Source organism: Ailuropoda melanoleuca, chromosome 16 (assembly GCF_002007445.2).
Source record: "Ailuropoda melanoleuca isolate Jingjing chromosome 16, ASM200744v2, whole genome shotgun sequence".
NCBI classification, from domain to species: domain Eukaryota; kingdom Metazoa; phylum Chordata; class Mammalia; order Carnivora; family Ursidae; genus Ailuropoda; species Ailuropoda melanoleuca.
In genome coordinates this window covers 66,078,348-66,096,029 of record NC_048233.1, presented here as the reverse complement: position 1 = coordinate 66,096,029, position 17,682 = coordinate 66,078,348, and the positions used below count along the sequence as shown (strand labels likewise).

Genomic DNA, 17,682 nt, shown 5'->3' with positions numbered 1-17,682 from the left:
TGTTTTTCTGGGCATGTGAGGGGGTGGGGGGTGGCTCCCTACCAGGCATAACAGAGTGGAAATCTACAAAGGCTCCAGAAAGCACCAGCAGTGCTGAGCACCATGCAGCAGTCACTGCTGAGCAAATGGAACTGGGCAAAATCCAACCTGGACTCTGAGGGTGATGTCCCATGTGCAGTGAAAGTTGAGGCTGATCTCATCCATTCATCCATTTGTCCCCTCAATAAATAAATCCAGTGCCCAGCGGGTTCTAGACAGGGAGACAGTGGCCAATGGACACAACACACTCCCCAACCTCACAGACTTTACATTCTAAAGGAGCAAAAATAACCCAGATTTGGAGATCTAGATTGAAAAGCACCAGATTTGGAGAACTATAGATTTGACCGTTGTGGTTAGCCACGAAGACTTTCCTGAGGTTAAAGGTTGACACCACACCCCTGTGGGAAGAATTTCAGAGATAATTCTGTTGCTAATCCTCCTAGTAAAAGGCAGATCCAGGCAGAGAGAAGGAGGGCCACGGCTCCAGGTCCTCCACGGATGAAAGCGAAGGTGCCAACCCCCCTAGGGAAATACAGATTTGATCCTTGGTGTTGGGTTTAGCCTTTGCTGCCGCATGGAGGCTGCCCTGCAGCCCTGGATAAATAAATCCAGAAAACAGAAGATAATACAGGATGTTCTATTATGTTGCGCTGTCTACCTCTTCCGCTAGTAATGACGATAGCTTACACGTGGAAGCAGCTTGCATACAGTCACTTACGTAATGTTCACAACAGCCCACGGACGTGGGTACTGTCATTACTGCCACGCTACAGATGAGGAAGCTGACACAGAGGTGAGGTGACATCTTCACAACCGCACAGCCAGGGAGTGTGAGAGCCGGGACTCACGCCCAGACAGTCTGGCACCAGAGTCCTCGCGGCTCACCGTCCCATGGAGCCGTCTTCGTAATAACCGTTCCCTTGGGCACGGGCCGGAGCCACATCTGGGAGTGGTTCTCAAGCATACTGTGCCTTGGGATTTGCTTCTATCACCCCAAAACTCGAGGAGCCTCAGTAGCAGGAGTCCACGTTCAGCTGTCCTACCGGAAATTAAGAGGTTTTTCTATTCTTCTCCTGCCGCAGCGGGGAGCATCCTGACTGTACCCCAGGTAAAACGAAGAGTTATTTTACCATCCTTGCAAACCTCTCGCCTACTTCAAAATGCTTCTTGCCTCGTCTCTGAGCCTCTGCTCTCTCCTCCGGGTGTTCTGTCTTAAATATATGCTGCTCATCTCTCCACCGGGGTCCAACCCCGGGGGCACAAGCTCGGTGGTGGCAAGCCCCTGCAGCTGCCCGCAAACAGTCAGTCATACAAAGGACGACTGAGGGTTTCAAGTTTCCTGTTTACAGTCACCGTCCAACCGGGAGCTCTCCGGGAGAAATTAAAGACTGGCAACAAATTAACAAGGGTTCAGTTATTTTACAAGGGAGAACAATGGTTCCTCTGACCACTTTTGATTCATTCCATCTCTGGTTTCCATGGAGCATCATAAAAGGATCTATGTGTGTGTCAAGAGAGTGGATGGAGAGAAGGGGCCCCCGACAAACAGGAGAGAAACCTTCGGCCTGATGGGTCTTCATCCGGAAGTGAGTTATCCCCAGCGCTTGGGGAAATGACAATGACTAGTTCCAGTGGTTGCCTTCTTCCCTTCTCGGAAGATCTTTGCCCCTGAGTTGTGGTCTCTTCACAGGCTTAGGCTTGCCTCCATCTTTTCCTTTTACAAAAACTTGTTGCAAAAGCTGCGTAGGCAGGGGCGCCTGGGTGGCACAGCGGTTAAGCGTCTGCCTTCGGCTCAGGGCGTGATCCCGGCGTTGTGGGATCGAGCCCCACATCAGGCTCCTCTGCTGTGAGCCTGCTTCTTCCTCTCCCATTCCCCTGCTTGTGTTCCCTCTCTCGCTGGCTGTCTCTATCTCTGTCAAGTAAATAATAAAAAAATTAAAAAAAAAAAAAAAAAAGCTGCGTAGGCAATCAGAGGCACCTCCTGAACTGCCTCTGGGAGGGAAACAGTTGAAGAATTTTCAGGGGCTAACTCAGGAACTTACGGGGACTAGGGCCCTCTGGCTGCCCAGGACCCATCCCTGCTTCTCTTCACAACTCCACCGCCCCTTTCCCCCTTCTCAGTCACGTGATTTTAGAAGGCTTAGAGCCCTGACTCAGGAGTGGAGCATGTGACTTAGGCTCAGCCAATCAGTGCACGGCATTCCCATGGCCACCAATGATTGGTTCATTGATAATCATGTGACATAATTGGAACCATTTAGAGAGGCACTAAGACTTCCAATGGGAATTCGGGGAAGGAGATTCTTGCTGGACTTAAATGAGGTGTGAAGCTGGAGACGCAGTAACCATCTTGCTGCCAAGAGGCAGCAGTGGTCTTAGACTATGGCAAGCCGGGAAGAGAAAAGAGAGACGCTGACTCTTGAGTACAGTGTCTGAGCTCCAGAATCAGTCTGTGTCTGAGCAGGCCCTGTTTACAGACCCTTGGATACATGATTCAAAACCATTTACTTCGGGCTTGTACTATCTTGGGTTGGATTTTGTTTCTTGCAACTGAAAGAGTTGCCTGTTTCCCCATAGGGGAAAATTGAGAGGAAGCTTCCAGACTAAGAGCTGCTTGAGGAAGGGCTTTCCCAGCTCTTCAGCCAGGAAAGTAATCCTCACCTGAGGGTACTGGTCCCTTTACATTTACCGTGAGAAAGCAAAATCTGCAAAATATGCTTTTAGAGCCATTAGCCTTTCCATTCCCTTCCATCTAAAACTGACATTTTTATGGGGGGGGGGAAGTCTGTCTAGTTTATTATTCAAGTTATTGCTGGGCCTACCTAAAAGTGAACAGACATGTGTTGAAATCCTCAGTAAAAGTCTTCCGTGTCTTTTTTTTTTTTTTTTTTTTTGGTCACCATGCCTTTTAAGTGCTTACAGTATCCTCTCAATTATATCACCTTTTTAGCTAAGAGGTGGTATATGAAGACATATGGCAGGGGACCCAGAATCACCTGAATCCTGCCTTGGCCTACCAACCCCATCTCTCCCCAGTGCCCCAGGGGAGCTGTAAGTGAGTTATTTTTAGAGAGCGCTTTGGTCCAAAACCTTAATGGAAATTCAAATAAGGTTGGACCTCATGTTCTTTCTCTTCATTGTTCAGTTCGAATGCTGAGATATAACCAGTCAGTTGACCTAGACCTTCCTTTTCTGGGAGCTCTAAGCCCGGAAACTTAACTGTTTTAGTTTGCTGATATGGGGTTAGGATTAGCTGCTCCATCTTGGGGCCAATCTGGTTACTTTGGCCACGTCAAGAACTCTGAATCTGCTTCGGGTGGGAGGATGAATGTGTGTCCAAGGAGAGAGAAAGTGAAGGGGTGGGGAGAGGGGCATCTAGGGCTGCCCTGCCTTTCTGGCCACAATGAAGGCGGAGAAAGAGTATTCCTATGTTAAATGTGCTATAACCTTATTTCTGTTGAAATGTCCACCTTGGAAAAGTGTGAGCCAGTAACTGTCCTGTTATTAATCAGATCCGTACTCTCTCAGAGCAGAACAAAGCAGGAAGTTAAACGAGAATTTCTGAAAGCTTGTTTTTAATAGTTATGTTATCAAGTTAGGTTAATGCCAGCTAAGATGACAAATCATCTCTAGAATTTCAACTGCCTAACACAATAGAAGTTTACTTCTTATTCGTGTAACAATCTAGGGTGGGTCCTTCTCACTGACCCGTGTTTCTTCTACGCTTCGTGATTTAAGAACTCAAGTTCCTGCGGTCGGAAGGCTCCAGTTTAATGTAATGGTTTTCAACTTTCATTGTACTTTGTCATGACCTGATAAACTTTAAAAATGTTAATACGTGGGCCCCACCCTAGGAGATTCCCATTTCACTGGTTTGAGCAGCGGCTTGGGCACCCGTCTGTTTAAGATACCCCCAGAGGAGGACAAAGGGCAATCCGTATTTCACTAGAACGTTGCCCTAGGACAGTTGTTCTAATGCCTGGTCCCCAGACCAGCAGTAACAGCATTTGGGAACTTACACAACGTGCAAATTCTTGGCAGCCAACCAGACGTGTGGAATAAGAACTCTAGGGTACTGCCCAGCAGTCTGTGTTATAGTAGCCTTCCAGTTGATTCTGATGCATATTCAAGTTTGGGAATCACTCTTCTAGAGCCTCAAAGTTTTCCGCATCTGGGTGGAAGGGGAGAGAAGGAGTTTGAGGAGCACACCTGCTACTTAACTACCTTGGACTGGCAATGACCTCACAGTCTCCTGGCAATATCTAGTCACGTGGGCCCAGCTAGAGGCAGAGAAGACTGGGAAATGTGACCCCCACTGGGCAGCCTGTTCCTGCTATAATCATACGTTCTAGAGTTGTCTAGATTTCCACACTGGTTCAGGATGGAAGAAAAATGAAAGACAATTCTAAGTTCTATGTGTAATGTAAATGGCCAAGGCTCCTAGGTCATGGGAGTTGAGACTAAACAAAAACCTAGAAGAAGATATGCAAATTATTTGTTTTGATGGAGAATAGTATGGGTTCCTTTGGACAGAAAAATTAACACATAAAAATTTCACAAATTTATAAGCAACATACCCTGTCTTGTAATAGCCATTTCTCATTGAAGTGATAAAATCTCCTGAGTTCTCGTTCTGATTAGATCTCTCTGTGATTCACTTGGGTTTCCATTCACTTCCCCCACGAGCTCAACAGCACTCTGAGAAAGAGATGGGAGACCACGGATCTGTAGGCACAAGGTCCTTTCAGACGCCAATCCCCACCCAAGCGTCCATTATACTGTGATGGAGAGAACAGAGACGTTAAAGTTGGGCAGTTTGTGGTTCGTGCCCCGGCTTTGCCATTTCTTTCCTGTGTAACCTTGGGTGAGACGCTCAACCTCTCTGGACCTCAGGTTCCTCTCCTGTGCAAGAGTTAAAAAATTCTGGTTTGTAGAATTATTGGGACGACTATGTGAAACAATAAAGGTGCCTTAAATATCTTAGATCTTCTAATCCCTGCTCTTCTCTCCTGACCTTCAGGGTGGGAATAGAACCATAGAATCCATGCAGATGACATGGGCCAGATTCCATTCCAGGAGAATGCCATCTATTGAGTTTTGGCTGCCTTGTGATACCAGAAACAATTCAGGCCATTGTTATCCCCAACAGGACACATCCAGGAGAAGGACTTAAGATGCTTTGAGTTTGTCTGAGGGTGGCTAAGTCCAACCCATTCTCAGTAAAGCTATTTATAGTGAGAAGCCTTTCAAGTCAGGCCTGTCTTTCCAGTCTGCCTCATTGGCGGGGTGATGGGCCCTGGGCTCTATTTGTTGTATGTTGCTTGTGGTTTCTATCTGCTCTGGCTTCAGTGGTTTGTTTCATTCGGACTAGATGCCAAGGGGACCATATGGTCCAGTGAGCTAAGAAACAGCGGATATCCGGGGACTTTGTGTTGTCTGTGACACTTCAGAAAGTGACTCCATTAGCCAGTGATACAGAACAAAGGCAACCTGTGACTAGTTCATCCATTTGAGCCCAGAGACAACTCTTGCCATTTGAATGCTTGAAACAAATGCCAACCCCTGGAAAGCTCAAGTCTCATTTGGGCTTCAAGGTTCTTTATAGAGGTCAAGTGACCAGGGAGGGGCTGGAGAGAGGGTGATACCAGGCAATTACTGGCACTTAACAATTTTGTGCATCCAAAATAAAATAGATAGTTCCTAGATGTTTTAATGTTCAGATCTCCGAGCCAGTTGGGAGCTTATAACAACACAGCAACAACTGTAATTAACTCATATGTGTACAGCGCCTTCCAATCTATAGACCATTTCTGTAGAGTATAGGAAAGCTGATCCTTCCCATTTCCCGGGAGCACATAAGTTATCACACTTACTTGTCTTGGTCAGCGATCCTTGGTGGCATGGAATATATACCCACGACCAAGTACCAGCTGCATGTGTGATAGTCCGATGGCAGGCCACGCCTCCTAAATAAAGCAGCCCTGCATCAAAGTGCCATTTTTCTCCCCAGTCTTGCCTGAAGCTAAAAAGCTTGGCACTCGATTCTTGCTGCCAAGTTTACAACATGGTTGGGATGGTGAGAGCTCTACAGAATTCCTGTGAAAGGTAATCCACATTCCTCCCACCATCTCCCAAGCAGCTGTTCTTAAATCTGCAAGGACATGTCCCTACATGAAGTCTCTGGATATTGTACTAAGATTGTCACATGTCATTAACACAGTTCAATTCTGCAACTTAACTGATTGGAAAACCTGATTCAATTGCAAATTTGTTTTTGGCAACTGCATCAGCATCTTCCCAAAATATATTAGAGTTGCCATTGACAGATGGTTTGAGATGGGCCCAGGGAGGCTGTTGACAGATTATCTTGAGATGGATCTTATTACATTGACATATCTAAAGAACGTCCCATGGGAAATGTCTTCAACAGACCTGGAGGCTGACAGGACAGGATGGAAGCCCTTCAAGAGAATTGCCAAGAAAAAGACTGAGAATGGGCACAGCCTTCTGGAGGTAATCTGGCAGTGTGTACTGAATCTTAAAACATGCATACCCCTTGACCCTGTATTTGTCTTTTCAAGTTTTAGTTGAAAGTGCAGCTCAGACATGTGTGCAAAGATTTATGCGTAGAGCTTTTCACTGTGGCATTAGCCATCGAATAGTGAAGAACTGCAAACCATCCAAATCCGGCACTTTGGATACACTGATTATATTTATTCCATGCTTATTGTGATGAAAAGAAACCAGGTAAAGAGCTGTTTGGGTAGGGGGATCTAAGTTTTGCAAAAGGAAAAAACAGGCTGGAAAAAGAAAACATTTTCTAAATGTTAATAGTGAGGATCTCTCGGTGGTTTATATAATGAGTAAATTTTCATCATTTCGGGGTTTTTTTTTTTGTATTTTTAGTGAACTTCCTGAGAATATGCTACTTGAAACGGTCATTTATATAAACAACAATTTATAGAAAATTTTGGATAGGAAAAAACATCAGCAAGAACCCATATAACTACTTAAAATTTTATATCCTAGGCTCTGTCTTTGTACATGGAAATTTTTTATATAGTCAGAGAGTACCCAGAGCTTTGTATTCTATTTTTTTACAATCTAAGTAAGAATAACACTTAAAAATCTGATGAATCTGGAAAATTGAGAGAGTGTATGTACCTGTACACATATTATAATACAAAATATTAATTTTTCGAAAACCGATAATCAACATATATGGGATAACGCCCCTAATCAGAAAATCTGCTTACCCAAAAAATTTTAACTCCTCCTCTTTCTATAGCTGAACTAAACTCTCTGTAGGCCTAAAATCAGGGATATGAAACAGACCCCCCCAATTTTAACCAATTTGGCAGATTTTTGAAATCAACTAAATACTCTTAAAGAATATAAAATTTGAACACGACTCAAGCCACTGTAGAGAGAGAGAATAATGGATTTGAAAAACCAATGGCTGAAAAATCGATCAAGCATTAGGAAGCAGAAACGGTGGTAAGCTGATTTCCGAGGTAGACACACACATGAAATCGAGGATGACGGCCCAACACAGGAGGCCATGGCTGTGCCATTGACTTGATGTCCATGATGACAGTAACCTCCAGGGAAATTTAGGAAAGTATGAAGATTCGGTATTTAAAATCAAAATCAGGCTTGATGCGGAAAACAAATCTACTGCCTTCCAGAAACAATGAAGAAGCTGCCGTTTTTGTTTTACCAAGGCCTGCCTCACACAAGTCAAGTCAAAATATTACTTTCATCAGAGAATTATTTTTGTTCTCCCATGAAAGAGCACAGGAAATATGTTATGAAATTACTTGCCAAGGTCAAGAAATCTCATAATCTTGACAAGAGGAGGGGGAAAAAAGAATTGTACCTTCGTCTAGACCAGTCGTCAACTGGGGGCAATTTTGTCCCTTAAGGAATATTTGGCAATGACCGGAGACAGTTTCAGTTGTGACAGCTGGGGGTTTGGGGAGAATGCCCCTGGCATCTAGGGGTAGAGGCCAGGACCGCCTCTCCAACAAAGCCTTGTCCCCCCAAATGTCAGTAGTGCCAAGGTGGAGGAACCGTGGCCTGGTCAGTGACAAATGATCTGGTCCCTGCCATCTGTTCTCTACCTGGGGAAGGGTGAGGTGGAGGGGCATTCTGTGTGGGGGGGGGGGATTCCTTTCTCCTCCAAGTCTACCTGTGGTCAGTCTGAGACTCCTGATAGCAGAGGCCACAGTTGCATCTTTCACCAGAACTAGATGAGAAAATTTAAATTTGGTAAAATCTTGATTTCATTGGAATTTATATAGGCAAAACTCATCAGTTTAGCCAGCTTTTTTTTTTCCCCTACACAAAGGAAAAGGAGCAAAATACATGGAAGAAAAAGCTTATTTTAGGAACTTCAAAAACATGTCTGAGGGTCAAGTACAAATTCTACCCAATCTCCTGTTTTGTCTTCTGGACAATGGGAATTGGGGTCCAGAAGGTTTAGTCCGAAGTCCAGCCTGAACCTCAACTATCAAAGAAGAATTAAATTGCATTGGAAGTGAACTGTGCCTCTTAAGGCAGGAAACTCGACTCACACTTTTCAGTAAGATTTTCAACATCAAGGGTTGACATACAAAGGATTTTCTGGTTAACTCTGAGATGACCTGGAATCTCCCATTCCCTGGGCATTTTGACAGATCAGAGTTTTCCTGTAGTTAACATTCCTTAAGATGTTCTTGACATTGGCAAGGTTTACAGGAAAGGCTACCGACAGTGTGAAAAACTCCAATCCAAATTTCCCCTCTCTACACTTTACGTTTGTAACATTGGAATGCATTAAAATAAGCATGTCACATTTCTGTGCAATTAAGAAAAACAAGTCCGCTCCTTTGCTTTTGAAATCTACATCAAACAAAACATCCAATAGGCAGGGAAGAGTTAACAGCAGGAGAGGGTGAAATTTTGGTTCCGATTGGCAACATATTCCAGATGGGCAGCATTATGTGTTCTGTGCCAGTTTGGGGGAGTTCGGAAAGTTTGATTTAAACATTTGGATGATAGTCTTGCGAGGAACAAGCCACATCGAAGTAAACGGGTTTGCCTGACTCCACCCAATCTCCTGACAGGTGCCCGTGCAGGCGGCAACAGCTGGGACTAACTCTCCTCCAACGTTATTGCTAATTGGCAGCAGCAGACCGGACGCGAGGCTGAGTAGGTGAAAGATGGGCGAAAACTAACACAAAGCCAAACTCTGAAACTCCAATCAGCTTTAATTAGGCCAGAAAAATCATCAACAGCTGGGGAATACACACCTACTGAGAGAGTGGGGCCTGGAGGGCTGTGAAGCGTTTCTGGGTCCAGCTAAGGATCTTGCACCCCGTCACCCACCTCCCTGGCTTTTGGGTTTTCCACCTTTATAAATAAGCTGCTAAAAGTGGCTATTTTCTTTTCCTGCCAGATGTAGCAATGCTCGATTTAGAAAATGCAAAAGGATCCTTCCAAGATCTGGTGCTAGGAGGTGGTTCCCACGTCCCTGTCTCTTTCCCTGACTCTACAGAATATCCTAGATTGTGCAAAGACTCCTAGCCAGAGTCCAAAGCTGTTATCCAGAATCTACCCACCAGGACCTCCAATCAAGGGACTTTTTAAAAATGTATAAAACATGGAATAGTGGAAACGTCATCAGTTTTGGTTCTTAGACCCGGTTTTAAAATCTCCCCACACGGCTTTCTAGCCATGTGAACCCTAACAAAATCAGTGTGGTTCTCTGAGACTCCTGGTCCTCGCTGATGCAGTGGTTTCCTCCTGGTTGCTGCATAGGACACGGTGAGGATTCAAGTCAACCAGACGCCGGAAGCAAACCGCTCTTGCGCAGTCTCCAGCACTGGGCTCCCTGCCCCCTCTGCCTGCACAGCGCTCAGCTCTCACTGGGACTACTTGTCTGCACTGTGGAGAGTTCTGTTCCAATACTTTTTTCGGGAAAAGGATTAAGGCATTCGAAACTGAACCGATAGTGAGGATTTAAATCAAACAAAGCCAACTTTTGTAGCCAGTTCTGGAACGGACTTATGACAGGGATAACTCATTGTCTTCTGTTTTCCGCACACAGCTTCTGACTCATGAGAACGGGAAGTTCTTAATGATGATCCCCAAATGCTGGGGAATCCTCCATCATCCCTGAAAAGGGACATCGTGTTCTCACAGTACTGGTTAGGAGTCTTCAGAACTAGCTTGGATCTGGATTGAGATGGGGGGGTGGGGGGGGGATTTCAAGGTGTCTCCTGGAGCCAAAGCTTGTGTCCACTTCTCTCTGTGTATCTATCCCATTGTTAGCTTCCCAAGCACCAGCTTTTTCTTCACATCTCAAATGGCATAAAAACAGCTCCCTGCCAATTCTGGAAGTGGTGTTTTGTTTTAAAGATTTTTATTTATTTGACAGAGAGGGCATGAGCACAAGAATGGGGAGCAGCAGAGGGAGAGGGAGAAGCAGGCTTCCCACTGAGCAGGGAGCCCAATGCAGGGCTCGATCCCAGGACCCTGGGATCATGACCTGAGCCAAAGGCAGACGCTTAACCGACTGAGCCACCCAGGCACCCCGATTCTGAAGGTTTTATATTACAGGCCCAATCACACCAAGATCCTGATGCAACTAGTTAGTGCCCCCGGGCCAAATTCCAAGGGAAGAGGAGCCGATGGGTTCAGCGAGGGTCCACCGTCCGCCTTAGCTGCAATCGTCTGTGAGCGGGGAGGCAGGAGCCCATTGCATACACAGGAAGCCGAGGCTTACTCCTGCCATCCTGAGAACGGGGAGGAAGGAGGAGTTCTCGGGGTGGAGGGGGGAGAAGAGGAATGTCAGTAGGCATAGACACACCAATGGTGTCGTTCCACTTTATACAGTAGGGATAAAAGTGAATAAATACATTTCAGAATAATTTTTAGGGGCGCCTGGGTGGCACAGCGGTTAAGCGTCTGCCTTCGACTCAGGGCGTGATCCTGGTGTTGTGGGATCAAGCCCCACATCAGGCTCCTCCGCTGGGAGCCTGCTTCTTCCTCTCCCACTCCCCCTGCTTGTGTTCCCTATCTCGCTGGCTGTCTCTATCTCTGTCAAACAAATAAATAAAATCTTTAAAAAAAAAAAAAGAATAATTTTTAATAGCCAAGGTCACCATTGAAAAAGTTTTCTGCCTATCCCTCGGTTAAGCCAAAAATTTGTTTAAGCCAAAGTTATCTTGCCCTGCATTCCAACTGTGGCCAGACACAGATGGTTGCCTACCTAACAGATGCTTCCCCTTTGTTCTTAGCTGGCAGGATCCCACATTTAGTTGGGTGTCCACCCTTCCCTCATAATGGTCATGGAAAGGTGACCCTATCCCAGTGTTTAGAAGTAGATTGGTTTAATAGCTGTATGGTGATCCCATTTATCTCTCTAGTGATTGGCTTAGGCACAGGCATATGACACAGCTGTGACCACTAAAACATGATGGGTAATCTACCGATGGGCCTTCTGCAAAGATCTTTTCTCACTGATAAAAAGAAAGCCACAGGAACGCTCCCTATTCTTCTAACACTTTAGTATCTAGGTGTGATGCCTGGAACTATGGCAGCCATCCTATGACCATGAGGGGACCTAGCATGAGGATGGAAAAGCAATAAGACAAAGAACTTAGGTCTTCGATGACTCATTGAGCCACTGGGTTAATCCACCTGGAACTAGTTTACCCCTGGGATTCTTGCTTTATTTATCTATTTATTTCAAATCTGAAGTATATTTGGCATATAATGTGATATTAGTTTCAGCTGTGCAACATAATGATTCAATAGTTGGATGGATTGCAAAACGATCACCACAATAAATCTAGTTAACATCTGCCACCACACATAGTTACAAGTTTTTTTTTTTCTTGTAATGAGACCTTTTAAGATCTGCTCGCATAGCAACTTTCAAGTATGAAATACGGTACTCTTAACTATTGTCACCATGTCGTATGTTACAGCCTCGATTCTTGTTACTTAATAAAAGAAATATTCGTATTGTTTAAGCCAGTTAAGTTGATTTTTTGTTACTTGCACCCCCAAACATCTTGACGCACCTCTTAATGAATAGAAATCACAGAGCAACAAATAAGACATATATTAGTAAAGCTGACTTCATAGCATGCAGAATTATCCTGCAGATGCTTAGGGGAAACGTCCCTTAGGCAACATTGATACGATAGCCAAGAAATCATAAATCATGGCTAATGCTCCCAGAGCCTTATCGAGACACAATATTTTGCAAACAGACCAACATTATTTTTGTGTATTTATAAAAAGCAACTCAAAGGAATGATTTGCTTAGAGTAGGTTTTCCATGCTTCAAAGTCCTTGCTCCTTTCGACAGGGAGCTGGACAAGTTGAAAGTGGTGTCATTGTGCGTTCTGCTCGCTCCAGTTTGATAGGCCGTGTTCTCATGACAGGTCTGTCCCCGCAGTGGGTGTCTGCAATGCTTTGATGTGGGCTGCGTTCGGACAGCCTAATACTTGGGGAAAAATGTGCTGAAATTGAGCAAGATTGCTTTCTGCCCAGCTGTTCTCCAAAGGCTCAGACATTTTTAGCACTGAGCAAAGAAGCTTGTATTTGTTTTGACAGTCTTGGCAGGGAGAACAATGGTTGATTATCCCCGCACTTTACGAACAAATAAGACTGCCTCCAGCAGAGATAAAATATGGGTCTTGACTTGATTGCATTTCATGTCCAAGGGAATTATCTTCTATTCAGTCTGATGCCCTTTCATTATGCAGTGTATCTCTTTCTCTCTTTCTTCTTGCCTCCCAAAGTAACCCGTGGCTTTCGCCCTCAGAAGGCAGATTCCCCAGATCACCGTGGGCATGGCGATTTGATTATCATATAAAACATGCATCTTCGCTTCTCTAATTTGATGTCGCGGAAGCTAAATTGTTTGTTTGTTTTCGGTTATCCAGACGTGTACGGTTAGTTTCTTCTCTAATTTTCTATCTTCTTGCTTTTGGTGCTTCTTTGTGCCGCTAATACCACTTGAGTAAATGGGAGTCTTGGGTTTTACATCAGAGCTCCACTTAGAAGGGCTATCCCAGATGCTTTTCTTCACCCAAGCAGAGAAGTGTCTTGTGCAGAACAATTGTTTTCCTTAAAACAAAGAAAGCTTTCAGTATTTTCACGAAAACGTTTTTCTTTTTTGCTCTATTATTTGCTACTTTCTGGACAATGCAAGGATGCTCGTAGAGTACTTGACCTCCATTTATGCCCTTCTGCCGAGGTAGGTTTGGGAAGGTGTTAAGGAAGATAAACCTTGCCAGGTAAAAAGGCAGGGGAAGACATTCCAGGTAAGGAGAGGAGCGAGGCCGTGTGCTCCCCCATCTGACCCTTGGTCTCTCTTCCCTGTGTCCTGTGAGGCTGGCTACTATTACGGCCTCACCAAGCAGCCCTGTCCTCTGGTTTTCGGGTTTGTAGCCAGTGGGAGGTCCTGGCAGGGGACTGCAAGGTTAGAGCGGTTGGACTATTTCTCCTCTCCCTCCCCTGCTCTCTGCAAGCCTACCCTGGCTCTGACAGCAGCTGCATTTTCCCTTGGCCACAGCTCCTGTCAGGGGGCCCCTCCTGAGAGCTCCAACGTATCTGCCAGCACCACCCCTTCCTCCTGCACCTGGGGACACTTGCAGAAACTGGGGACAGCCCCCTGTTGTTGGTCACCGGGTGATTGGTTCCCTTAACCGAACCATCCCTCTGTCTATGGTCCCTAGGGCAAACTTCTGGCAAGGGTGCCATCATTTTCCGGTTGTGACCCTTGATGTGGATGCATAAGGGAGAGCAAAGTAGGGTGTGTTCAGGGACAGTCTAGTGTGGTCTGACCGGGGAGCTGAGATGAGGGAGGCCTGGAGATGATCCTGGAGAATTAGGAAGGGGCCTTTTGAGGGTCTGCCCCATCCAGTCCGGGTTTCACCCTGTGGGCTAGGGGAATCAGGTGTAGTTGGTAGAGTTAGGGTGACACAGCCCGGCCTAGCCTTTGCAAGGGTCGCTCTGGTGCAGCAGAACAGAGGAGGGATTGGGAAGGAGGGACTGAATGCAGGGAGACTGGGCTGGGAGCAGTTGCTATCATATTTCACATCCCCTGGCTGCCCAGTGTTCAGATGATCAAACCCAAACTCCTAGTTGTGGTCTACAAGGTCCTAGTTGGTTTGGCCTCTGCCTACCAGTCTGGCCTCAGTTACGCACCCCTCCCCCCAACTCACCACATCTTTGTCAAACTGTCCTTTTCTCCCCTGGCCAGGAAATAGGTCAAGTGCCTTCCAGCCCCAGGGCATTGTAGTTGCTGTTCTCCTGCTGGGACACGATGCCCTTCTGACCACGATGCCCTTCTGACCGTTCAAGTCTCAGTTCAATGCTTACATCCTCCCAGAGCATTCTAACAGGGTGTGCTCTCTAAAGGGCCTTCCTCTGGAAGCCACATATTACTGGAGGTTTTCTTCCCATAGGATTTATTACTGTCTGGAATATTATCTTTCCTTCGTTGTTGACTCATGTGTTTTCTGTCTCCTTCCTGCACATAGAGTATGCCAGAGAGTGACGTGCTCTTACTCACCAGTGTATCTGGTGCCTAGAAGATTATCAGGAACAGAATAGACGCTAAATCACTATTTTTGGAATGAATGAATGAATGAATGAACCTATCTTTCCACCAGGCTCCCCTACATCTATCCCCTGCCCCCCTCAGACACACATTCCACCCTTTATCACTTCACCCATTCCTACATTTCTCTCACCAACAAAATAAGGACCTTTTCAGCAAAGACCATCACAGCTGATGCCGGAAGATGGCTCTATTGGGGGGAAGACACCCATGGAGAGTGGAATCTGATGTGGTCTTCAAAGAGAGGTGGGGGCTTGTCTGTGAGCAGCCATTTGGAGTGAATTCAAGAACCAAACCCAACCAAAAACTCCAGACCAAAACATTCACAAAAGAAAACCAGTTGGATACTCTAAGTGTTTCTAGTGCGATATGATGACCACTCAGTAACTCAAAACAGCACTCGCTAGCTCCCAGTTCTGTACGTCAAGAGTCCACACACGCTCTTCTGAGCTCTGATCGGTGGACCTAGGGTTCAAATCAAGGTGTCAGCTAGCTGGGCGCTTGTCTGAAGGCTCTAGGGAAGCTTTTACGTTCAAACGCATTCAGGGTGTTGGGAGAATCCAACCCTTGGGGTTGTGGGACTGAGATCCCTGCTGGCTGGCTGTCAGATGCAGATGTCTCACTCCTTAAGGCCATTCGTCCTCATCCTCACAGAGCCCCTCCATCTTCGAGGGAGAAGCAGTGTGCCTAACACTTTTCACTCTTCAAATCTCTCTGACCTTACCTTCTGCCAGCCTTTTCCACTTTGAAGGGCTCATGTGACTACATTGGGCCCACCCAGTTAATCCAGGATAATCTTCCTATTTTGAAGTCAACCCATTAGCAATCTTAAGTACAACTACAATGTCCCTTTGCCTGTGTAACTTAACTGTAACGCCAGGAGCAAAGGTTGCAGGCACCAAAATTCTCTGCTGAGCATGGAGCCCAATGTGGGGCTTGATCTCACAATCCTGAGATCATGACCTGAGTCAGAACCAAGGGGTGGGTACTTAACCAACTGAGCCACCCAGATGCCCCTTAATAATTTTTCAAAGACTGATGAGTATAAAGCAAATGTCCTCACTGGGATGCTTTCTTTTTTTTTTTAAGATTTCATATTATTTATTTATTTTTTAAAGATTTATTTATTTATTTGGGGGGGGCTTGAGCAGAGGGAGGGGCAGAGGGAGAGGGAGAGAGAATCCTCAAGCAGACTCCCTGATGACCAAGGAGCCCTGTGCGGTGCCCAGGCCCCTGAGATCATGACTTGAGCTGAAATCAAGAGTCAGCCCCTTGACTGACTGAGTCACCCAGGTGCCCCGATTTTATTTTTGTTTTAAGTAATCTCTATGCCCAACGTGGGGATCAAACTTACAACCGCAAGATCAAGAGTCATGCTTCAGCTACTGAGCCTGCCAGGTGCCCCTGGGATGCCTTTCTTGACGGCCTGGAGCTCTTGTTAATCCAGGGCTAGTGAACCCATCCTAGATGGTGATTTTCTCTCAGCTTCTGTAAGCATGGTCAGCAGATGGTTTACACACAGAATCACAGGAGCACCCAGTGACTCTGAGTTGCTGTATTTCTGACTGGGGTCTAGACTTCTTTGCAGTCCAGGGGAGTCTGAAGCCCTTGAGGGTGGAGCCATACCATTCTCTTCTTCCCCTGTACCATGGCAAAACTCCATCATCCCAAGTATCAGAGAAAAGTCACAAATCATTTCCTGAGAGAAATGCCAGGAGGGCTAACAGTGTCTAGCTCATGCGGAAGCCATCTTGGCTTCTCTGTTAAGTCAGAGGGCTGTCTCCAACCCTGGGGTGGGAGCCTGGAGTGAGGGAGGGGGGGCAAGGGGACAGAGCCAACATGGCCGAGTAAGCGGTTGCTAGGTCCAGGGAAGCAGGTTGTCTGCTCTACAGACAGAGACAGGCAGGTAGAGAGGCACACATTACACATTTCACTCAAGTCACTATCTGTCCTGAGGCTGGCCTCTTGGACAGTCGGGAGAGAGCTCTCTGAATTCCTGCCGCATCCTAGGAAGCGGAGCCAAGCCCAGTGGTAGCTTCAGCCTCAGGAATGTCACAGCACAGGTTCTTTCTGGATTTATAGCACTCCCACCTTGAAGACAACTGCAGAGTTTTACCGCGTCCCATTGATCGCGCTTCCTCCCTGCCTGCTTTGCTCATGCATCTCTTATCCCAGGCTTGTGGTGAAGTGTGTTGGCATAGATTTGGGTGCAGATAACAGCTGCTGGGAGGTGCCTGGGGAGGTGTGAATTCGGGGCTGTCACTTCATTTCCCATTTAGGCAGCTGGCCAGCACCTAGGTGATTTTTCTGGATTTGCCAAATGCACATCTGAAGATGAGAGGAGGGGAGGGTGGTAGGAACAGGGAGGAGGCTGAGTGCTGAGGAGAAAGGGCTTTGGAGGCAGCAAGTGCCAGACGTTGGACCCACACCTGCCACTTCCTGTGTGACCCTGGGCAAGTCATTCAACCTCCCTGGGCCTCACTTTGGTTATCATTAAAACACAGGGCTTTGATCTATTCCTCATAGACCATTTCTGTGGATTAAATGAAATAATATTACAGTGTCTGTTAAAATGCTTATCATACTGTAGGCCTTCATTTCTGTTAGGGCCTTTCCTCCAATATTAGAAACCTGTCTTGGCAAGTTAGTTTACTGCTCAGTGCCTCAGTTTCCCCATTTGTAAAGCCGGGACAACAATAGTACTTCTTAGGGTTGTTGTGAGGCTTAAATGAATGAATTTCTGCAAAACTCATTGGGACGTGCTAAGCACATAAAAACTGTTCAAGAGGCACGCATGATAAATCGCGTGCCTCTGTTGTGTTGCCGTCTCATCTAGGGTCATGAGGGAATGCGGTAGAGAAGGCTGGGACCCAGGATCCCAAGGTAGGTCCGGTCTCCTCAAGCATAAGGAAGTACCTACCCTTCTGCTTTTGTGGACTAACCTTCCTTTCCTGTCTGGAATGGGGGAGCCTTCCCCCGCAGGGAAGGCCCAGCTAACTGCCTCTTCTTTCTACATA

The 17,682-nt window shown here is 46.2% G+C and overlaps 1 long non-coding RNA gene across 1 annotated transcript; it reads left to right on the top strand.

The window, feature by feature from the left end:
• Window positions 1–813: 813 nt before the first annotated feature.
• LOC117796742 lies at window positions 814–10,240 on the top strand. The gene is made up of 3 exons (XR_004621403.1): window positions 814–1,150; window positions 6,473–6,555; window positions 9,150–10,240. It is a non-coding gene; the product is annotated as an uncharacterized LOC117796742 (long non-coding RNA).
• Window positions 10,241–17,682: the final 7,442 nt, after the last annotated feature.